The 25,205-nt window shown below is 40.2% G+C and overlaps 1 protein-coding gene across 13 annotated transcripts in view; it reads right to left on the bottom strand.

Annotated features, from left to right (window-relative positions):
• The window catches only part of LOC131425318 (uncharacterized), a 348,726-nt gene that overhangs the window by 192,906 nt on the left and 130,615 nt on the right, over window positions 1-25,205 (bottom strand). The window lies entirely within an intron of this gene.

Genomic DNA, 25,205 nt, shown 5'->3' with positions numbered 1-25,205 from the left:
CGTGGCTTCCAAACTCAAAGATGGGAGAAAGTTGTCACTAGCGACGGACAATACTTTGAATAATACATCTGTAAGCACTTTTTCGCAATGAAGCTTATAACTTTGGAAAAAAACGGCGGAAGCAAAGTTGTACACCTGATACATTAGAGCGATAAAAAACAACGTGTTTTGTCGGTTACATAGTTTATACATTTATATCTCCGGAACCAAAAGACACAGTCATTTGATATTCGAACTTGATCAATGGCCCGACAGTACCTTTCAATCGAGACTAAGTTAAAATCGGTTCAGCCATCTCTGAGAAAATTGAGCAGAAAAAATATCTTCGAAAAGTTTTCCGATCTCGTCGAACTGAGTCGAATGGTATATAACACTATGGGTCCCCAAGGCTCCGTTCGAAAGTCTTTTTTTCCAGCAATTCTAATACCTTTCTATAAAGAAAGGCAAAAATAATTAAATTTGGTCGCGAAGACCCAATTTCTGAATTTTGTAGAACGTACAGGGTGCTCCATGTTTTATGTCGGTTCGTAAAAATTGAACAACTTTGAGAAAAAACGATTTTTATAAGTGATGTATTTTTAATTAGTTTTGTACCCTCAATTTTTTTTTTGGATTAGTTTTTGAAAACAATAACAATTCAGTGACCACCTACATTAGCAATTACAAAATGACATCTTTTTTCTACGTTTGCCATTTCCTTTTTCGAGCATCTCGGGTGTTATTGTCATCCGGGGTGTAATGAACTTACTCCAGATTTGATTTCTTTATAGCTTTTTCATGTTTGAGTATTGTCTTTATTTTATTCACTAAACGAATTTATTACATTGAACATTCTGACATACAATTAAAAATTACGAAATAATCAGTTTAGATCTTTATGATAAAATAATAATCCTTTTATGAGAGCGTTTGTGATGGAGAATTACGAGTTGAGTTCGAATCTATTCTGAGTCGATGCTATGCATTTTATATATGGATTAATGTTTGGCATTCAGAAGGGCACTTGAAAATTGCACTGGAATTATTGCACAAAGCTAGTCAAATTATCCCAGATTTGCACTACACTGATGATTTTAATTACCGATTTGCAAAGAAGCAATCTTTTCAGTTCTTTAGATAAAATTTGAAGCCATCACAAGGGCTGATTTTGCATAATGTTCCCCATAGTTGTCCATTTTTCGTTGAATTTTGTTCCAATGCAAACGACCCGCATCAGGATTATGCAATCGATCTTTTTTGAAGGAAAGGTCATGTCAAATGACCTTGACAGACTGACTAAAATCATCGTCAACTGTAATCGGTACGGTGAAAGTGTCTGTCAAATGAGATACTCGATACTTCTATGACCAAGTAGAAGTATACTCAGTCTGTGTTTTCTCTCTCATTCTCCTATTCCCTGTTCAAGTAAAAAATTCAATGAGATTACAACCATAAATTGATAAAGTTCATTGTTCTATGCGAAAAATCATCGGACTCCGAAGTTTATTGGTGTAAATGAATATAATTCAATTTATTATTTTTATTATTTTTACGTTTCGTCTTTGACTCATCAGTGCAGAGCAGTTCAAATTGAACTGGTTAGTGCTAAACTCGGCAGTTCAATTTGAACCGCTAAGCAGACGTAAAGTTTCTGCTACTTACAGATCACTTTTTGTTTTGCAACGGAGTGCAATGTCTTTTCTGACGTGCCGAACGAAAACGTGTTTTCGACTATTTCTGGCCGATGCAGGTATGGTCATTTAGGGGTGCTTAGCGGTTCAAATTGAACTACCGAGTTTAGCACTAAGCAGTTCAATTTGAACTGCTCTGCACTGATGAGTCAAAGACGAAACGTAAAAATAATAAAAACGGTTATGTGCCCTAGCACAAAATTTGGCTAACCCCTAAATCACCATACCTGCATCGGCCAGAAATAGTCGAAAACACGTTTTCGTTCGGCACGTCAGAAAAGACATTGCACTCCGTTGCAAAACAAAAAGTGATCTGTAAGTAGCAGAAACTTTACGTCTGCTTAGCGGTTCAAATTGAACTGCCGAGTTTAGCACTAAGCAGTTCAATTTGAACTGCTCTGCACTGATGAGTCAAAGACGAAACGTAAAAATTATAATTCAATGTTTGTGTCCAGAACGCCATCTACTTCAAGACAGTGGAACTACACCGTTCGCAGTGCGAACTTCGCACCAAACGAGTTCCTCATTTTGAATTATTTGATTTTATAAATCCGAGTTTCAATCAGAATAAGTGTCATCTCTAATACATACAACGTTGTACTTTAGTATGGGTACCATATGAATGAATGCCGCTCGATTTGCACTCGGTACGGTACGTCGGCGCTGTAGGCAAGGGCACACAAGCAAGCGGCTGAATTATTTTGTACGCCGTTCGGCACTCCAGAGGCAACCGATTGGTTCGGAATTTTACCCGTGGAAATAATAATCAACTGTATTGAATGTTGGAGAAAGGATAATCTTAGATTCTTTTCAGAATCCAAAACATTTTACGAAGAACTAAAACGATTTTACTTGAAATGAATGATTTATTAGCATACAATTTATAAATGTGCATTTTTAAAGTGATTTTCCCATTGTCGACAGTAGTCTCATGTCAATTACGCGGTTAAGTCTCTGTCATTACCTACTCCAACTTGTTTTTTTTTTAGGTTGAGAATGGGTTTTGAAATACCACACTACTTAGGAAATGTAGTACTTAATTCGAGATGTTCATCGCAGTCAATTTTCGCAAAAAAATGTTGATTTCGATTTTGAAAATTATGCGCCAATAATTAAACAGCACATAATATTCCGTGCAACCGTTTACGCAGAACAAGATTTGGAACCTTAGGGCATATTCAGTAGTGTTCTAGTTCTAGATGCATAATTTATGTCAGTTACAAAATTTAAATCTGAGTTTTATAAGAAAAACTGGCAGCTCCAGCAGTGTTTTACTCGTGTTTCAAACATACAAAAAATAGAACGGCAGCGTAGACCAGTTTTAAATTTGACAGTCGACTGGTCGAATAAATAAAACTAGAACGGCTTGCTGGGTATACATTTGTTCCAGTTTTTGCTGTATTATAGATCATCCATATAGAACTTCTAGCTGCTGAATTTGCTCTTACTAGGACTAATTTTGAAACACTGACAATAACTTAAGTTTGATCTTAGCTTGTGCCTAAGCTTCTAATATTATTCCGTTCATCGAATATTCCTTCTTGGATAAAACTATCAACAATGTGTAAGAGAATACATAAATTTCTATTCTTCTCGATTGTATCCACGAACGAACGAGTAAAAAAATATCCACGGTACTTTATCTAGTGGTGAGATTGACTCGAATCAAGTAAACTTAAATTTATTACTGTTCGGAGACACTGACATCGCTAAGGTGAAAAATAGGTATATTTTATCCAATACCTACTGTGGTTATGTGAAATGCACAGACAACTTTAGGAGCGTTTCCGCATTCATTTCTCACCAGAAGGCGTCTTTGGTATAACGTATAACTCTAACATATTACTATCATACTCGGATCTCAAAGTCTATTTGCTTTATGCTGATATTCGTAAAATTTTCCTAATTTATTTATTAGATTATTTCTATTTTTGCACGCTATCGCTTCGTTCCAGATACCAGTTTTATTTTTGCAAGTCGGTTGAGTCTCATCCATTATTGAAAAATGTACGGCGAGCTTCAATGAACTGCATGATTAATGTGAGGCTATGCGCAACTGCGCTTCGCCACACTCATGCCGCCTGTTCAAAACCATCGAATACCGATATGGGCGAACCAAGTAATTGCAATTGCAAATTGATATATCAAACTTTTCCAATCATTTCATAGGATATTCAATATTGACTTTAGGTAAACAAGTTTCTCTCACCCGACATTTCGCTGCCGTGTCAACAAATGAAATCAGCTTGAAAATCTCATTAGCTTTCTGCTCCCGTTCATTGTTTGACTAGCATGAACACAAGCTTCGCTCTGTCCTGGAGAATAATCTGCTCATCCTTTCCATACACACAGCCTTAATCAAAGCACATCGGTCCCACCGAAGAAAACACGGTTCTGCCAACAACTTCAAACGATAATGAAACATTCCCGGCAGTCGGTACCGATGAGGAGTAAAAGAAGATCGGTGGCAAACAGTCTTTGCCCGTCTTTCATTTCATCCATCACTTCGAACGTTTCCTCTGGAGAGCCACAAACACCTTGAAACGTTTGCTGTTTTCAAGTTTTTTTTACAATAACTAAAACAACAATAACTGTTTCCACTAGAAAGAAAACTCTGTATTCGATGGGAAGATAGCTGTGCTTCAGAAGTGCCACAAGAATCCAGCCAAAGCCGGATGAATTTCACTGATGAAATTTTTCATTCCTTTGCATCTTACTTCACAGCCACTCTTCAGGGGTACATATTGGTAATTAAGCACATTTTCACCTCTAATACCGTACCGGTTCTCTCATCGTTTAGGCTATGGAATAGAAAAATCCGAGGCGATCGGTCTCGTTATCATCTGGACAGGGCAAACAAAACCGAAGCAACTAATGGAAACTTTTCTGGTTGATGAAGAAAAGCAACATGAAAAACTGCTTATTTGGTAGCACCTGCCTGTTATTTGCAGGAGAGTATTGCTGGTTGGGGAACTGGTTTTATTAGCAACCGACAACTTTTGATCGGATCGTTTAGTTTTAATGATAACGGTAACATTGCTAAGGTTATATTTTTTACCAATAAAGGAATAATTGATTTTTTTTCAGATTAGGTAAGGCAATTTTCTCTGCTGCGAATAACATTCGGTTGGGGAGCACTGAATAGTCGTACAAATCTACGTAGAACTAGGAATGAAACTATAACAATATTTTATAAACTATTTATGAACATCTGAACAAGATCTACGGAGAGTGCCCTAAATATGAATTTTGCAGACTGCGCCCTTTCGTAGAATACGTCGTCAGCTAATATCAATTTAGTTTTCGAGACAAACAATCAAGGATGGATCACATGTTTACCTTGCGATAAATCTTTGATAAATTCCGAGAATATAGTTTGTGGACTGATAATCTGAATGTACATTTTGAAGCAGCGTACGACTCAGGGAAACGAAACGAAATGTTGCTGATCTTGCTAATCCGTGGATTGCTAACATAACGTTAAGATAATTGCTATGCCATCGGACGCATTCGTGATATTCCATAGATTGAAGCACGATGATGTGCTCTCTGATTTGTTGTTCAATGTAGCACGTGGGGTGGGGCGATTCTAAAATCCGGGGTGTAGACAAACTGAGCCATCCATCATCATTAAGTCTCATCTGCTACTAGGTTATTCAATTGACTTTTCACGAATTCAACACTAAATCGTTTTGGGAGTTCGTAGCACCCTCCCAGATTTTAATAAAACTCTCTGTACACGAAGACTTTGTCACAAAAAATCACTTTTCATACTTTTTTTTCCAAAATTTAAATTTATATTTTAAAATGTTAAGTTCAAATTCAAAAAACATTTTTGATGTGGATGAAATTTTGTTTCGAACTAGGTAATTATGTTCCCTAACTACTGTTCAAGTTACACAAAAAAAAATTTTTTTTTAAACATTTCCTTGCCCAAATAGATTCCTTTTTCAGTGTATTTTTATGGAAAACTAAACCAATGAAAGTCGTAGTCATTGTGAGAAGATAATGTCGAATTTAGTTGCTAAGTATATAATTTTAAATCAAGAATTTCATTGAAAAATTTTAGTTTGCAGGCACATATAAAACTTATTCTTTACAAATCTTTGATACCGCCACTACTCACTTTGAAAAGAGCTTCGAGATGACGCAGTAGAGATTATTTGGGTAAAAACCCAGTTTTAATAATTGTTTTTTTTTCAGTTCATGAAAAGTGCCTAATTTAGTTCTGGTCTCCTCAGGGTACGCGACTGGCTTAGGGTGAAGCCAGAGTGGGCGCGACATGCGACATGCGTAATGCGAGAGTTTTTCAATAAGAGATAGTAGCGAGTGTCGAAGTGATAGTACACAGTTCGAAAAATAAATGGAGCGTCATATTTTACACAAATTTATATTCAAGAACATGAAAAATTGTGTGATTTGAAAATTACATGGCTTTAAAACGAATGGAATAAAAATCAAAAGATCGACAGCAACAACGCGACTTGAACCGAAAAACATTTGATCACAAAACACACCAGTTAGTCGACTGAGCCACAGAAGCACATATCTGCTTGGCTGGTAAATAATGCTTATAAATTCATACAGTCTCACTTGCTATCCGAGTGCAAATTACTCTCGGAACCAGTAAATCTCTGTACAAATGGAATATTGCGTCATTTGAGAAGTTAAAAAGCAAAGTCCTGGCATTACATTCCTTTTGTGGAATTTGGCCTTTCTGTTTCAACAGACTTCGCAGCCGATTCTTAGTATACAGAATCAATGCATGGCTAGTACTATGGATCCTACTGACACTAAGAATCCTTCCAGGTCGGGGCTCGAACATACTACAACTGGCTTGTAAGACCAACGCCCTATGCATTGAACCACCAACACGGGCCATTTTCCGATGAAGTAGTTATGAATTGTAGCGTTTGTAGAATTATGTCACCTGTAAAATTCATAATTCCTTTCTGTGTAGTAACAAAATAATATAATTTATTTATATTCATATTTAGTGAAAAGAAAATTTCAACCAAAATCAAACGAAATCATCTTGACTGAATCCATTCGTATTTAAACCATCTACATGCTGTAGTGTCAATTGACGCAGATCTAACCGAAGTTGTTGTTTTTTGCAGAATACAAATCTTTCCGCCGCGATGATATTTTTTTCTCAAGTAATTTCAATTTTCAAAGCTCTATTTCCAAAAGTAGTAGATTTTTGGAGATATGTTTGATGGCGTAAAAATGCCTGTTGAAATAAAGCCAGCTTCTTACTATTTTCATATGAAAATTTATAGAAAATGTATACTTTTTTTATAGAGATAATTCGAAATATTCTCAAAACTCATTTAATGCACTTTCATTGACTGTATTTGTCAATAATTTCTCATGTTTTCGAAATCTCTTCCACACATTTCGCATTTCGTTGAAAAACTGCTCTGATTAGGGTTTCGATATCAATGACACCATAATGAAAAATAGATTTGGAAACCTTTGTTCGCTCGGTAATCGCATGAAGCATGTTAATTTTTTGCTGTAAATAAATGAACGAAACACAGAACTTTAATTATCGCATTGCGTGTGGCGCCCACTCTGGCTTCACCCAGGAGCAGTCATACAAACATGCTAGCATCGGAAGGCTGAAAACACACGGTAGATGACATTGAGTTGGACATGCAGCAAGAAAACCTGATCAAGATGAAACCGAGAAGACTGCGCGTGCAGTGAAGAGAAATTGGACGCTCACATATAATCGTATAGTCGATTCAAGTAATCGCATGCATTTATTCACTGCTTTCAACGATTCAAAAACTTGTTTTTAATTTTTAAGTCAAGAATCCAGATCCAAAAATTTCAGGTCGTCAAATGGTTATTTGATTATGGTAAATTATTATTATTATTATTATTATTATTATTATTATTATTATTATTGTTGTTGTTGTTGTTATAATTATTAAAAGAGGAATATTATATTTCCTGCAGTACTGCGACGAAAGAAGAGCATAACTTACAGTGTGATATTAATTGTTATATTGTATGATAGCATATTTAGTCTTGTATTATTTTATGTTATGTTATGTTGTTGTTATATTATATTCTTTGGTATTATACTGTATTGCATTGTTTTATATTATATTGTATTGTATTATATTATATTATATTGTATTATGCTCAATTATATCGACACCAAAGAAGGGCAGGCAGTGCATGAGAGTATCTTACAAGTGAATGATGGACTGGATTGTCAACTTGAGTCACGTGGGGGAAACTTTGTGTTTCTCCCTGCAGGTTTGAAATGAGTAAGACGCACCCTTCTACGAAACAAACCATCAGGCTCATGATCAGTCGATGATAGTGGATACCAGACATACAACGATACATACAACGCTCGTATTTTCTTAGTGCTACTTTGAAATTCGTTGACGTTTATCTTATTCCGGTTATTGATCAATTGACCTCTTCAAAATGATCTACTTGAGTATTAAACTTTCTTCAGCACTCGGAAATTCTTTAATGATGTCATTATTACTCTTACCAGTAATCATCAAATCCGTAAGGTATTTGTAAATCAATTTCTGTTCATAGATTTATCATGGCCAACTAGTTCGGAATAACCATATTACGCAGTATATCTAATCCTCAGATGATCAAACTCAATTGAAGTTGTTATTTTGGTAATAAATTTATTAATATTGTTCTGCAATCTATTTTCGGCTGTAGTTTTTGTGTGTCTCATTTCTCGAATGGACAGAGTATTGAACACTTGTAGAACTAATTTGATACTATTATTTTGCTGAAGGAAGTATGTTGATACTTTAAGCCGTTTAAGAGTTATGCAATGTTTTTAAATTTCTTGAAGGTATTTTTAAAACTAATTTAAATAAGTTAAAAAAATATCACACTTCCAATTATCTCTTAAATTTTTACTATGAATATTAACATTTGACTATTTTTTGATGAAAAAACAATCATAACTTTTCACTTGTTGCTCATATGAAAAATCTTGGATTTGTAAAATTGTGCGCAGTAATTAGTTGAACAACTCTTCTGCAGACAACTTTTCCATATAACGTTTCACAAAAAAGTTAGAACAAAAAAAGTGATTTTTCAGAAGCATACTTTTACTTACTCGGATGTTTTTTAAGCAAAGTCGTTCAAAATAAGATTTCCTACAACTTTATTGTACAACAAAATCATTTTTAAGTTCAATTAAGAAAGTTAGTTTGCAGATTTCGCCATTTGATTATAAACAACTTTTGTGAAGACGCCAACTACAAAAAAACTAATATTTAATAGTGAAAATATTTTTGCCACGCTAATTTCCCATTTCGGACCACTGTGCTCTGGTAATGCGTTGAGCTGATGGTGTCTTCACACATACATACATACATACATACATACATACATACATCAGGGCAGCAGGGACTAGTCCAAGGGCTTAACGACCCCTCCCCATGGCCACTGCGAGTTAGGGGGCCTGCCTAGGATGTGGTGGGGTTCGGCAGTGGGCTCTGTTGAACTTCTATAAAAAGCTGCATGTATCCGCAAGTAGGCCCTAGCAAAGCGACTGTGTACCGCTCAAAGCACACAAGCCCAGCAGGAGTGCCAACCGGCACATCAGGTTCGATACCAGTAAGACCCTGATTATTATATACTGGCCACGGCGAACAACAACGGACATGATGCGGATAACGGATCGGATGACGATGATGGGCTGACATTCGTGCTGTTCTGTTCCCTGAGTAAGGAAGGGTGATACCGACTTGAAACGGCGAGCGGGCCAACAGTACGTCTGCCTCCGTCCCGTTAAAACCTTGGCAGGCCTCCGGGTACGTTCAATACTCGCACCAATTAAGGTGGGTAGTAGGCCCAGTTGAGAGCACTCCTGGCTTACGCTGATCCGGCTCTGGACACGAACCCTATGAAGGTACGTGTTCAACCCTCGCTAGGCCTCCCTGCTCGCAAAGATAACCTAGGGATCATAAGCGACTACTACAACGAGTGGAGATAGCGGCCCGGAGTGGGGACCCTAAAGAATGGAAGTAATCGAAATCGAAGTTGAGAAAGAAGTGACAAATCCGTTTGTCAAGAGTGGCTTGGTGAGGACACCGCCGCCGCAAACCCAGCAGGTGCAAAAGCAGCACACGAACGAGCAGCAGGCTCAGCAGCAGGGTCAGCAGCAGTATAGCGCGTGGACGAAACCACCACAACCACCGAGGGTAGAGGCAGCGAAAAAGTTGGTGGACGAGCTGCACGAATATGTGGATAAGAGAAGTAACGTGCACAAAGACATCAAGGCGTTGGTGATTAAGCTCCAAGGCGCTCTTGGCTCTGCTGTAAAGGAGTGGAAAAACGTAGTGCAGAGAGCAGAAGCTGGGGAGAAGGAGTTGTTAGCGGCGAAAACTGCTTTAGAGGCACGTCGCGCAGCGCAAATGCAAAGGGCAGAAGCCGACACAGTTACGAGGGAGGTCAACACGGCGAGTAGTGTTCCCCCTGGGGTGCAGTCCACGCCCTTCTTCACACCAAAGAGGCCAAGGGCATCGCCTGGAGATGTTAGACCAGGTGGTCCCAAGAGACACAAGGATGCCCGTGTCACTGGAGCTAAACTACCACCAGAAGCAACCGACGCGGTAAACAGCCGCACTGAATGGCAGGTCGTCGGCAAAAAAAAGGAGAAAGCGAGCAAAAAAAATCCGTAAGGTATTTGTAAATCAATTTCTGTTCATAGATTTATCATGGCCAACTAGTTCGGAATAACCATATTACGCAGTATATCTAATCCTCAGATGATCAAACTCAATTGAAGTTGTTATTTTGGTAATAAATTTATTAATATTGTTCTGCAATCTATTTTCGGCTGTAGTTTTTGTGTGTCTCATTTCTCGAATGGACAGAGTATTGAACACTTGTAGAACTAATTTGATACTATTATTTTGCTGAAGGAAGTATGTTGATACTTTAAGCCGTTTAAGAGTTATGCAATGTTTTTAAATTTCTTGAAGGTATTTTTAAAACTAATTTAAATAAGTTAAAAAAATATCACACTTCCAATTATCTCTTAAATTTTTACTATGAATATTAACATTTGACTATTTTTTGATGAAAAAACAATCATAACTTTTCACTTGTTGCTCATATGAAAAATCTTGGATTTGTAAAATTGTGCGCAGTAATTAGTTGAACAACTCTTCTGCAGACAACTTTTCCATATAACGTTTCACAAAAAAGTTAGAACAAAAAAAGTGATTTTTCAGAAGCATACTTTTACTTACTCGGATGTTTTTTAAGCAAAGTCGTTCAAAATAAGATTTCCTACAACTTTATTGTACAACAAAATCATTTTTAAGTTCAATTAAGAAAGTTAGTTTGCAGATTTCGCCATTTGATTATAAACAACTTTTGTGAAGACGCCAACTACAAAAAAAACTAATATTTAATAGTGAAAATATTTTTGCCACGCTAATTTCCCATTTCGGACCACTGTGCTCTGGTAATGCGTTGAGCTGATGGTGTCTTCACACATACATACATACATACATACATACATACATACATCAGGGCAGCAGGGACTAGTCCAAGGGCTTAACGACCCCTCCTCATGGCCACTGCGAGTTAGGGGGCCTGCCTAGGATGTGGTGGGGTTCGGCAGTGGGCTCTGTTGAACTTCTATAAAAAGCTGCATGTATCCGCAAGTAGGCCCTAGCAAAGCGACTGTGTACCGCTCAAAGCACACAAGCCCAGCAGGAGTGCCAACCGGCACATCAGGTTCGATACCAGTAAGACCCTGATTATTATATACTGGCCACGGCGAACAACAACGGACATGATGCGGATAACGGATCGGATGACGATGATGGGCTGACATTCGTGCTGTTCTGTTCCCTGAGTAAGGAAGGGTGATACCGACTTGAAACGGCGAGCGGGCCAACAGTACGTCTGCCTCCGTCCCGTTAAAACCTTGGCAGGCCTCCGGGTACGTTCAATACTCGCACCAATTAAGGTGGGTAGTAGGCCCAGTTGAGAGCACTCCTGGCTTACGCTGATCCGGCTCTGGACACGAACCCTATGAAGGTACGTGTTCAACCCTCGCTAGGCCTCCCTGCTCGCAAAGATAACCTAGGGATCATAAGCGACTACTACAACGAGTGGAGATAGCGGCCCGGAGTGGGGACCCTAAAGAATGGAAGTAATCGAAATCGAAGTTGAGAAAGAAGTGACAAATCCGTTTGTCAAGAGTGGCTTGGTGAGGACACCGCCGCCGCAAACCCAGCAGGTGCAAAAGCAGCACACGAACGAGCAGCAGGCTCAGCAGCAGGGTCAGCAGCAGTATAGCGCGTGGACGAAACCACCACAACCACCGAGGGTAGAGGCAGCGAAAAAGTTGGTGGACGAGCTGCACGAATATCTGGATAAGAGAAGTAACGTGCACAAAGACATCAAGGCGTTGGTGATTAAGCTCCAAGGCGCTCTTGGCTCTGCTGTAAAGGAGTGGAAAAACGTAGTGCAGAGAGCAGAAGCTGGGGAGAAGGAGTTGTTAGCGGCGAAAACTGCTTTAGAGGCACGTCGCGCAGCGCAAATGCAAAGGGCAGAAGCCGACACAGTTACGAGGGAGGTCAACACGGCGAGTAGTGTTCCCCCTGGGGTGCAGTCCACGCCCTTCTTCACACCAAAGAGGCCAAGGGCATCGCCTGGAGATGTTAGACCAGGTGGTCCCAAGAGACACAAGGATGCCCGTGTCACTGGAGCTAAACTACCACCAGAAGCAACCGACGCGGTAAACAGCCGCACTGAATGGCAGGTCGTCGGCAAAAAAAAGGAGAAAGCGAGCAAAAAAAACCCGCCCAAAAAACGTAAGGTCGTCAGGACGAGGAATAAGAGCGAGGCTCTCATCGTCAAAGCGAGCGACGACTCGTACGCCGAAGTCCTACGCGCTATGCGGATGAACCCGGATCTTAAGGAGCTAGGGGAAGACGTGCAAAAGGTCAGGCGCACTCGTAATGGTGAGATGCTTCTCGAGCTGAAAAGAAACCCCAAAGCAGGCAGCATCTCGTACAAGGAGCTTACCGAGAAAGCCCTCGGAAACAAGGTGGAAGTAAGAGCCTTGTGCCCGGAAGCGACTCTCCGGTGTAAAGATCTGGACGAGATTACTACGGAGGAGGAGGTAAAATTAGCCCTGAAGGAGCAATGCGAGCTAGGAGAGGTCCAGATGACCATCCGTATCAGGAATGGACCTGACGGCACCAAGGTAGCCTTAATTAAGCTGCCAGTAGATGCAGCTAATAAAGCGTTGAAAGTGGAGAAAATATGTGTGGGTTGGTCTGTGTGTCCACTGAGCGTTTCCCAGCTACCGGACGTGTGCTTCAAGTGTCTGGGTTTTGGTCACTTCGCACGGAACTGTCAAGGGCCGGATAGGAGCAAACTATGCAGAAGGTGTGGCGAGGAAGGTCACAAGGCAAAGGATTGCACGAAGCCTCCGAAATGCCTAATTTGCGCTGCCACGGGGGATAACAAACATCCTACAGGCGGTAGCAGATGCCCGGCCTTCAAACGAGCGAGTGCAACGAAGTCCCAGTGGAGGTAGTGCAAATTAACCTCAACCACTGTGATACGGCACAACATCTTCTGCGGCAATCTGTTGCGGAACATAGATGCGATGTTGCGATAATTTCGGAGCCATACCAAATTCCACCCGGAGATGGAAACTGGACATCAGACGGAGCCAAAACAGCAGCGATATGGGCAGTGGGAAAATACCCCATTCAAGAAGTGGTGCACTGCGCAGATGAAGGGTTTGTTATAGCCAAAATCAACGGAGTCTTTATATGTAGTTGTTATGCACCTCCACGATGGACGATCGAACAGTTCAACCGGATGTTGGACAAACTAACGGAAGAGCTAACCGACCGAAGACCAGTAGTAGTAGCTGGTGACTTCAATGCCTGGGCGGTCGAATGGGGCAGCCGCCTCACGAACTCAAGGGGAAGCAGTCTTCTGGAGGCCCTAGCTAAGCTGAACGTAGATCTTGCCAACGACGGTACCACTACCACCTACCGTAAGGATGGTAGAGAGTCCATCATAGATGTCACTTTCTGCAGCCCGGGTATGATAAGGAGCATGCACTGGAGAGTGTGCGAAGAATACACCCACAGCGATCACCAAGCGATCCGGTATTGTGTTGGACGCGACTCGCAGGTGGAATCAAGCAGAACGCAGTTTGGTGAGCGAAAGTGGAAAACAGCGAACTTTAACAAGGACGTATTTGTGGAAGCACTGAGGCTCGAGCGCAACACAATAAACCTCAGCGCGGAAGAGCTGACTGCAACACTATCACGTGCGTGTGATGCAACCATGCCTAGAATGGGAAAACCCAGAAATGGGCGACGTCCGGCGTACTGGTGGAATTCGACGATCGCTGACCTGCGGACACGTTGTCTACATGCCAGGAGAAGGATGCAGAGAGCTAGAAACAGCGGCGAAAGGGAGGAAAGAAGGTTGCCCTATAGAATAGCAAGAGCCGCACTCAACAAGGCAATCAGGCTCAGCAAGAAAGAGTGTTTAGAAGAGCTGAACAACAACGCCAACGAGAATCCGTGGGGTAATGCCAATAAGATGGCCATGGCAAAGATGAAAGGTCCAGCAGTTCCACCGGATAGGTGCCCGGAAAGGATGAAAACTATTATCGAGACCCTGTTCCCGAAGCATGAGCCTACGATATGGCCGCCAGTACTGTACGACGTACAGGATGTCCGCGGCGACGAAATCCGAGTATCAAACGAGGAGCTGATTGCTGTAGCGAAAGCCTTACCGGTGAAGAAGGCTCCAGGCCCGGACGGGGTTCCAAATGTGGCCCTTAAAGCTGCGATTCTGGAGAATCCAGACATGTTCAGGACTACATTCCAAAAATGCATGGAGGATGGTAGTTTCCCTGACATCTGGAAGCGGCAGAAGCTGGTGCTGCTACCAAAGCCAGGCAAACCACCCGGCGATCCGTCAGCATATAGGCCTATATGCTTGTTGGACACAGTCGGAAAACTGCTGGAGAGAGTGATCCTTAACAGGCTCACGAAGTACACTGAGAGCGAGAACGGTCTGTCGAACATGCAGTTCGGATTCCGGAAAGGCAGGTCCACTGTAGAAGCCATACGAGTGGTCATGGAAACCATGGAAAAGGCCCAGAAGCAGCAGAAAAGGGGAAACCGCTACTGTGCGGTGGTCACATTGGACGTGAAAAACGCTTTCAACAGTGCCAGCTGGGTAGAAATAGCCGACTCTCTGCACAGGTTGAGGATACCAGAGTACCTATGTCAGATTCTGAAAAGTTATTTTCAGAACCGGACGCTGATATACGAGACAGACGCCGGATACGTAAATATGTCTGTCACGGCTGGCGTTCCACAGGGATCCATACTGGGTCCCACGTTGTGGAACATTATGTACGACGAAGTGCTGAAGCTAAATCTGCCCAGGGGAGTTAGGATTGTCGGCTTTGCGGATGATGTGGCGCTCCTAGTAATCGGCGAGTCTCGAGAAGAGGTGGAGGTTCTCGCCATGGAGGCAGTAGACGTCGTTGAGAATTGGATGCGGGAAAAGAAGCTTGTGCTGGCACATGAAAAGACTGAAATGGTCATCATCAGCAACCGAAAGGCGGTGCAACATGCGAGCATCTCGGTCGGTGAATGCATCATCAATTCGAAGCGTGAGGTCAAGCAGGCGCTATACTGGACGATCGACTGAACTTTAATAGTCACGTTGACTACATATGCAAGAAGGCAATGAAGGTGATATTGGCGTTATCTCGGATTATGCCCAATAATTCCGCGATTGTCAGTAGCAAGAGGAGGTTACTGGCGAGCGTGTCATCATCGATCGTACGATACGCAGCTCCAGCGTGGTCGATGGCATTGACAACAGCAAGGAACCGAGCCCAGTTGAACCGCACTTTCAGACTGATGGCAATGCGCGTGACAAGTTCGTACCGAACAATATCGTCAGACGCTGTGCACGTGATAGCCGGAATGATCCCCATCTGTCTGCTACTGGAAGAGGATAGCCTATGCTACAGGGATCAATACGCCAATACGCTCACTAAATGGCAACAGCAGTGGGACAACGCGGAGAAGGGAAGGTGGACGCATCGATTAATTCCTAACCTGTCGGTTTGGACAACCCGAGTGCACGGCGAGGTAAACTTTCAACTGACGCAATTCCTGTCTGGACATGGCTGTTTTAAGCAATATTTGCACAGATTTGGCCACGCAAGGTCGCCGTTGTGTGTTGAGTGCCAGGAAACAGAAGAAACGCCGGAGCACGTAATATTCAGCTGTCCACGGTTTATCCAACCGCGTAGCGAAATGACTGCCATCGTTGGCGCCGATGTCAGTGTGGAGAACATCGTTCAAAGGATGTGCAGTGACGAAGGAAAATGGAACGCGGTGAACCGGACAGTTGTTCAGATTATGTCCACACTGCAGAGGAGTTGGCGAGAAGAGCAGCGTCAAATGACCTAGGTCCAAAGACGAAAAATGCCGGACTGTTTTCGGCACCCTAAGAAGACGGACGAAGCGTGTGGAATGTGGCTCGGTTTTCTGGACAGGTTTCTTCGCCGGGAAACTCTCCGTCGGGTAGGCTAGACCTACCACCGTGGGCTAGTTGAGTAGGCTCGTCGTATACCGGTTTCGGAACGTCGGTTTCGAGAGAACTTCCAGCGTCGGGAAACTCTCTGTCGCGGTAGGCTAGATCCTTCGGCGGGGACTAGTCGAGTAGCCACCACAACACCGACTTGTGTCGTCGGGGCGCCAGCCAACCAGAAGCTATGCTCCAACTGGAATCGCTGGACCGACCTCGGCACTCTCTCGTGTGTCCCGAGCGGTGCAACAGGGTACTCGGTGTCGGGAGAGCCTCTTTCGCCGGGGAACTCTCCGTCGGTGTAGTCTAGATCTTTCATCGGGGACTAGACGAGTAGATCGTGGCGTAGCACCGTTAAGATAGTCGGGGCACCAGTGAACCGGAAGCCATCCTCCAACCGGCATCACTGGATCGACCCAGGCATCCTTACGGTCGGGCCGTAGACGGGTATCGAAAACGTCGGTTTCGGGAGAACTTCCATCGTCGGGGAACTCTCTGTCGGTGTAGGCTAGATCCATCACCGGGGACTAGTCGAGCAGACGCCACAACACCGATTCGAGTCGTCGGGGCATCAGCGAACCGGACGCCATGCTCCAACCGGAATCGCAGAGCAGACCTCGGCACTCCTTCGGGTGTCCCGCGTGGCGTAAAAGGGGAAACTCTCAGTCGGTGTAGGCTAGATCCATCGTCGGGGATCAGTTGAGTAGTGCGGCGCGACGTAGGGATAAAGATAGAAACTCAGGAGCTCATTTTCTCCCAAACGAAGAAGTGCATGAGCACAGCCGAGATGTATATAGAGAGCAGGAGCTCATTTTCTCCCAAACGAAGAAGTGCATGAGCACAGCCTCCCCCGAAGTATTGAGCTTAGCTTAGTTCCGGGGGGATCAAGGCAAGATGTCCAAGGTGTTTTAGTGGGTAAGGTTCAGCCAGTCCCACTCGCTGGTTCACAATAGCGGTAGCTTGACAACTACTGAGCGCGTGAACTGGGAAAGTACATAAGTAGGTATTTCACCTACTACATACTACATACATACATACATACATACATACATACAAGAATCCAAATCCAAAATTTCAGCTTCTAATCGAGGTCAAGAAGTCTAGAACGGCTTCCTGAACCTCTATACTAGATATAGTAAAGATCTCTAGAATTCAGTTTCAGACCAATTCTTAGGTCCAGAATCAATCATTTTAATTCAGTTTCAGAATCCAGATCAATAACTCAGTTCCAGAATTCAAGTCCAAAGTTCAGATTCAGAATTCAACTATAGTATTCAGGTTCAAAATTTAGTTTCTGAATCCCACCATATTTGATATGGTCCATAGCTCAGGTCCATTAGCTCATTTAGTTTGGTTTTAGAATTCAGGCTCAGTTCTAGACTTTAAACCCAGAATCCGCGTCTAGAATTCAGAACCAGAATTTGGTTCCACCTTGCAAACTGTAATCTAGAATCCAGGTTAAGTTTCAGTTCCGGAATTCAGGAAGAACAGGAGATGCATTTTGAACCTGAATCTGAATCTGAAATGAATTGCTACGGTTGAAAACAGTTTTTGGGTCTTGAATTCTGTTCTATGATGCTTATCCAGGTTTAGAACTCAGTTCTAGAATTCAATTCCAGAATTCAGGTCCAGACTCCTGCTTCAGAACTGTGGACCTATATGATGTTGTTATATGACACATTTCTAAGCTGACGAACGTAAAATTACAGTCTATTATTTCATGCAAGATACGAAACATTTCATGGTGTAATAGAACAAAAACATTACAAAAATTAAGTCCGCCTAAACAAATAGTGATCATAGCCATAACTGTGAATAGTGTTTTTCATCAGAAGCTTAGTCTGTGCTGCTTCACTATTCACATATATGAGTGGTTTTGATGAGGAACGATAATTTGTTGTGGTCGTCAAATGGTGGGATAACTAAGTTCTCACAAGTTCCTATCTCATGCCTCCCCGAGCGTCTATGATGATATTTGGTCACTAGAACGGCGTCGACTGGGTGCTATTGCCTTCTGCATTAGTAGCAGAATGAGAGGATGCGAAATGGCTTGTAGGTTGAAGCCCATTATTAAGTGAAATATTTATCATAGTATATTGCAGTGATTCTGTTGTTTGTTGCATTATTTGCTATACATTGAATTAAATTATATTACATTATATTATATATTGTTGTCATTATTATTATTATTATTATTATTATTATTATTATTATTATTATTATTATTATTATATTATGTTATGTTGTATTGTATTATATTATATTTTTTTATAATAATTAATATTATATTATATTATATTATATTATATTATATTGTATTATGATCAATTATATTGACAACGGGGAGGGGCATCAGGGTATCTTATAAGTGAATGACTGGATGATGGAGTGGATTGCCAACCTGAGTCACGTGGGGGAAGCTTTGTGTTTCTCCCTGAAGGTCTGAAATGAGTAAGACGTAACAAACAAAGGGGTTAAGCTAGTATAGCGAAATTCTTTATTATATGGGTGGATGTTCTTGCTGGAAGGCGCCGGGTCCTTGAAATCTATTTTGGCCTTCTTAACAGTCTACCCGCATACACTGATAATGCCTTTAGCCGATGGTGGCTTCACACATACATACATACGTACATACATAGGAACGATAATTTGTTGTTTCTCCTGAAGAAGATGCCAAATGATAGCGTCGAAACGTTGGGTATTAAAACAAAAATATTCGTTTTAATCCACATCGTGACTGAAAAGTCGATTATCTCAATAAAGTTTAGAAAAATATTGTATAAATTTACATCTCCAAAGATGCACATAAAAGAAGCGTTGCAATTCACTTGAATTTACAATTCAAAGCATGTAAAACAGAATCATATCAATACACTTAGAAATATTTGCATCTTTGAAGATGAAGAAATGATTGCCTCTCTGAGTTTACGTCAAGTGTTAGTACCATTGTAACAAAATTCTAAAATGAACTAATATGTACTACTACGGAATTTCGTTAGAAGAGATCAATTGACAAATGTTCATCAACGCAAAATAGATAGGGATACTTAAAGCTATCCATTTGTCTGAAAAGTCCAATAAATTCAGAATGGCGGAAGCATTGTTTGCCTAACAGGGAGTAACTTTCTTACACCCAATTCACCTGCTATTTAGAAGTTTAGCATCTCTTACTGTAGAAAATAGCCTCTGTTTCCCAAGCTTTTCTGACAGGTAATTTAGTGCCCGCAGCGATGACGAGCTTGTTGATGACGAGTCTGCTAGCGACTTCAATTAAGCTATTGATAGCACAGGCATCAGCAGGAGTGGGAAAAGCGAAAAACTTGTCAACGTAATGACGAGTGCTGCTTTCCATCCTCCATTTCTCCGGGGCGATATCCTCACGAACCGACTACCATCACCATCTTTCGTTAGATAATGGTGCGCGAGAAGTTCGACAAGATGATCCGACGAGGTAACAGACGTCAATCTTCATTTGTCATGATTATGTTCTTGGAGTGAAACGATTAGTTCTTTGTACTGAAGGGAGGCTATGGCGTAAGAATTCCATAGACGTCACTGTTGTCTGTGCTGCTAATATCTTGTTTCTTGATAGGAATCTATCGTTTTAAAAAAAATGTAACGTAAAAACTAAACCATAAATTGAGTGCTATATCATAATAAATTGTATGTGATGTGAGAGACAAAGCGCTTCTGGAACATGAAAAAATACTTTTTATGCAAATGTAAATAATGTAACTGCAAAGATGGTATGAACTTTGTGTTTGTAAAACTTTATTGACTTTAATAATACAAATGAAAAATTGTAATTATTGATGACTTCGACAATTTCTCACGAGAGTTTTTCAATGAAACCGTTCGACTGTCGGAGAAAATTCGCAGTTCATAAATAGTTGAAGTCGTAATAAATCTTCCTGACGTGAGACGATATACAAATCCTTACGACTTACACTACAACCCTCATCATTCTTCCTGCTGGCGGTCATTTCTAAAGCGCACTCATTGGAACAAATAAAACTCATTTATTACCTTGTTGGCTTTCCCGAAAGCCACCTGACAAAGAAGCCAAAGAAATATGAAAAATCCCGCCTCTATTTTTTTTGGCGAGAGAAACGATTTTGTCGGCAACTGTCACATCGCACCGTTTTTGATTCGTGTTCTGGACAGTTGAAAGAAAATAGCAAATAGTGAATGTAGGAAATCGTCATTTTATTATGTTAAAGTAAAACATTATCGTACCTATTTTTTTCAATTGCATAAACAAATGCTTAAATGATTTTCACTTTTTTCGTACACATGCACATACAATTTGTGTTTGGGGTATAACATATACTGAATGAAAAGTTTCATTTGAACGAAAATAGAGATCTTCTCCATAACTGTATAGTTTTCTTAGCCGACAATTCGATTACCTGTCCGAAACTCGAGCCACGACGGTACGCAATAAAATTAGAATTCCAAAAAAATAAAAGCTGGATCCATCATCTCATTGTTGCTCGATTTGAAAGCAACAGATTTTTGGTATTCATTGGCGGTGACAAAGAACAGCTCATATAGGATTCTGTCTTTCTAATGACCAATGACGTAGATTCTGGAGAAAGATTTATGTTCCAGTGAATTACAGCAAGAAATTGAACATAATCTCGTTAACCGGTAGATACGTAGAATAATCATTACCCAATCTTCAAAGTATGCATCCAAATTTTATCTCCTATGCGATTTGTTTAATATCAAAAGATGAATGTCCGTCATGATTCATCCAAATTATTAATTGCTTAAATCGAAAATAAAAATCAATTCATTTTTTCACAAACAACCATGCGTTTCCACTGAAGCGTTATACGATGGAAATGCTTGTTGTTTTCCACATTTGAAACATATATGAAACCGAAGCACTTCAACGTGTCCAAAAATTTGATTTATAATTAATGAATAATCGGAATTGTGAAAAAATGTTTTTGTCTTTCTCTATAGAAAGGTATTAGAATTGCTGGAAAAACCGACTTTCGAACGGAGCCTCGGAGACCCATAGTGTTATATACCATTCGACTCAGTTCGACGAGATCGGAAAATGTCTGTGTGTGTGTGTGTGTGTGTGTGTGTGTGTGTGTGTGTGTGTGTGTGTGTGTGTGTGTGTGTGTGTGTGTGTGTGTGTGTGTGTGTGTGTGTGTGTGTGTGTGTGCGCATGTGTGTGTATGTGTGTGCACTTTTCGAAGATATTTGAACGCGCTCAATTTTCTCAGAGGTGGCTGAACCGATTTTAAAAAACTTGGGCTCGTTTGAAAGCTACTGTCGGGCCATTGATCAAGTTCGAAGATCAAATGGCTGTGACTTTTGGTTCCGGAGATATGATCGTATAAGTGACGTAACCGACAAAAAGCGTTCAATTTTAACGCGCTCAATTTTCTCGGAGATGGCTGAACCGATTTTGACAAACTTGGGCTGGTTTGAAAGCTACTGCCAGATCATTGATCAAGTTCGAAAAGCAAATGGTTGTGACTTTTGGTTCCAAATATATGATGGTATATGTGACGTAACCGACAAAACACGTTGATTTTTACCGCTCTTATATATAATGGTGCCAAAAGTTTGGGATAACCTCTATTTTCGTTAAGCTCTATTGCTCAAAAGTTTAAGCACCTCGAAAAAATGCCTTCATGCAAAATTTGAGCTAAATCGGACATGCGTAAGGGGTGCTGCCCGGTGGTAAAGGTTTGACAATTTTCGATCTTGAAAAAGCACCATAGTGGGGAGTACATGAAATTTCCAAAATCGAACATTTTTTTTGATACCGAAACTCTTAAAACTGCATAAAACATCGAAATTTAGAGTCATCTCAAAAAAAATTTTTTTGAAAAAATCAACTTTCTGGGACTTTTGAGATGACACTAAATCTCGACGTTTCATGCAATTCTAAGCCTTTTGGCATCAAAAATTTTTTTTCGATTTCGAAAATTTTATGTACTCCCCCCTATGGTGATTTTTTAAGATATATGAAAATTCCACTAAGTGGACTGAGAGGAGTTTTTTTAGATTAGCATCACTGTTCTCATACAAATAGGCAACGCAAATGTCAAGCACTAGTTTGAAAAAATGATGCGGACTGTGTGACATAAACACTGAAGCATGCTTTTGTGAACTACTCGAATCAATCTGAATCAATTGGTGTCAAAATTTGTATCCGAAATTATTTAATAAAAGTATGAAATATATTTTCATGAGAATGTTATGAAAGAAGAGAAAGGCATTATCACACCACTAGGTAGATTAAGAAGGGTTTTTCTACGTGAATTCGTCTTACTTTACTATGGGGCGCCTTTTCAAAATTTTCCTTCTTGGAGAGTGATAAGTTTTTGATCATGAATTACTCTCGTTATATCTAACGTATCAACATAATTTTTGCTACATACCTTAAAAAATATGATCAGCAATTTTTGATAAAGTTTTCAGCTACACAGATATAACCACAAATAAATTGAAATTATAATTGCGCTTATATATTTGAACGAAATGACATCAATTTTGTGGAGTATTTTAGGTGACTTAATCAATTTGTTTCTTTCAGAGCCTCCATCATTTTGGCGTGAATACGCCTTACTTTACTATGAGGCGTCTTTTTAAAATCAACGTTTTTTAAAATGCTTGATAAGTAAAGAAGGCAAAAATTTGATGCCTCCTTTTTCTAACCTGCGTAGTTGACTCGTTCAGCTCAGACCAAAACCCGGGTTCAGAATCCAGTTCTAGGGTTCAGTTCTGAAATTCAGTTTCAGAATTTTAGACCTGTTTTTTTCTATTTATAGAAGCCAGATCTAATGAACATTATCTTCTCGTCCAGAAACCAAAGCCAGAATCCAATATCAGAATTCTAAAACTGAAAGCGAATTTCAGAACTGGATTTCAAGCCGGGATTTTGGAAACAAATTATGGTTTTGAGATCAGGATTTTGATTTTAGACCTGGACTTTAACCTGAATTTTGAAATTAAGTTTTGGAACTGAAATCGAAGTTCAGACCAGAATTCAGTTCTAAAATTTCTGTCCGGTATTCAGATTTAAAATACAGTTTCAGAATTCTGAACCTGAAACTCTGGAGATTCAAATCGAAATCCGGGAACAAAACTCAGATTCAAAATTAAATTATATTTCCAGAATTCAGATCTAAACTGCATTCCAGAGTCTAGGTTCAAAGTTATAGACCAGAATGCAAGTCTAGAATTTCGGAAGATTGTTGAACTAAATTTAGAACAGAATTTCTAAGCTGAATTCTGGATCCGAATTTGAAAACAGAATCCTGGACCGAAATTCTGTAACTAAAATTCAGCTGCGGATCAGAATCCAGGTCCATAATTTAATGTTAGGTTTCAAATTCATAATTCAGTGCCAAACCAAAACACGTGACTCAAGTTTAGTCCGAAAACACAGGTTCAGTGATTAGTTTAACAATTCAGTTATAAAACGAAGTTTCGGAATCCAGTAACCGAACTCAGGTTCAGAATTCAATTCCCGAATATAGCATCAAAATTGAGTTTCAGAATTCAGCTCAAGCATTCAGCTCAATAATTCGATTGCTGAGTTCAGATTCACATTATTGAAACTGACCGGTTCACGTCATCCGGTTATGTCTATGACATTACCCACCCGCCTTTTTAAGTATTTCTTTAATGCAAGGAAAACAACATTGAAAAAAAATTGTAAGCTTTCCTGACAATGCCCAAAACATCCCTGTTTTTTCAAATTTTTTGAGCGGCTGTTTCAAAACTCTGTAATGAAAATCAATAGAACCGCCCTAGCTCCATCAATATGGCAGTTAAGGGGTTGAATTTGAAGGAAAATTGTCTCAAGTTCATGCGCTCTAAAATATTAACCAGCAATAGTCTTTTCGTGAACTGCGACGATTCATGTATGTGCACCTTGTACCTATATGTGTGAGCATTGTTGTTAAGCATTATTGCAAAAATTTTATTTGTGACAGGAATGTAACAGATTGAATGCGTAGCGAAATATTATCAGTCAACGCAGTTAAAGCGACGACACGACCAGGCACTCCGAAGAAAAAGCGGCGTGAAAAGTGTTTGTTGATCATTCACCACCAGTTACCACAAATCAAGTGACCCCTTGTTAATAATAAAAATCAAATTCTCGAGCAACACTGCCCAAAATCATTCACCTCGAAGTCGAGGGGGTAGAACAGAAGTAGCGCAAGCATAATTCTTCAAACAAAAAACTTCTTTGCTCTATGGACAATTATTTCAGATAGTACTCGATCAGCATAATAGGTTGAAGATATAAAATGGAAAAAGAGATGTTAGACTACCTTTACTAAGTCGAACTTTTTTGTATTTTTTTATTTGTAGGTGTTCAAATGAGGAATATTTTCAATGGTCTACACAATGCGACTCGAAATATATGCTTAAACTAAATTTACGAAAGCATATTCAAAATTTACACTTGTACGAAGAGTAAAGGACGATATAATCAAATGTAGCACATGCGATTCGGTTTTCTACACAAAGAAATCACAATCACTAATTGGAAGATCTCTAGACTCTCTAGAAAATTTGCTTGATTATCTGATTTTTCAGAACACATACAAATTCAGTCACAGAATTTTTTGTGATTTTGGAAATAAATATACTTTCACACCAAATTTACGAGTGTGTAGGGTTTTGGTAATTTAGTTTTACCGTTATCGAAGTTACAAACGAAATTTTTGCCAGAGAATTTCTCTTCTAAATTTTGGATTGCTGGCTTTCGTTTCTTAGAATATTTGGCCGTCTGGTAAGCAGCAAAGAGGGATCGTCTCAAAAATTTTCTTATTTACAATCTAATTAAGTCTTCGAATTAGCAGTAACCAAGGTTGCGGTAACTGTTATTCGAAAAACAACAGTTTTCGGTCTGGGTTGCCAATTTCAAACATTTTTCAAATGACT

This window comes from Malaya genurostris, chromosome 1 (assembly GCF_030247185.1).
Source record: "Malaya genurostris strain Urasoe2022 chromosome 1, Malgen_1.1, whole genome shotgun sequence".
Lineage (NCBI taxonomy): Eukaryota > Metazoa > Arthropoda > Insecta > Diptera > Culicidae > Malaya > Malaya genurostris.
This window is presented reverse-complemented; position numbering and strand designations above follow the sequence as displayed.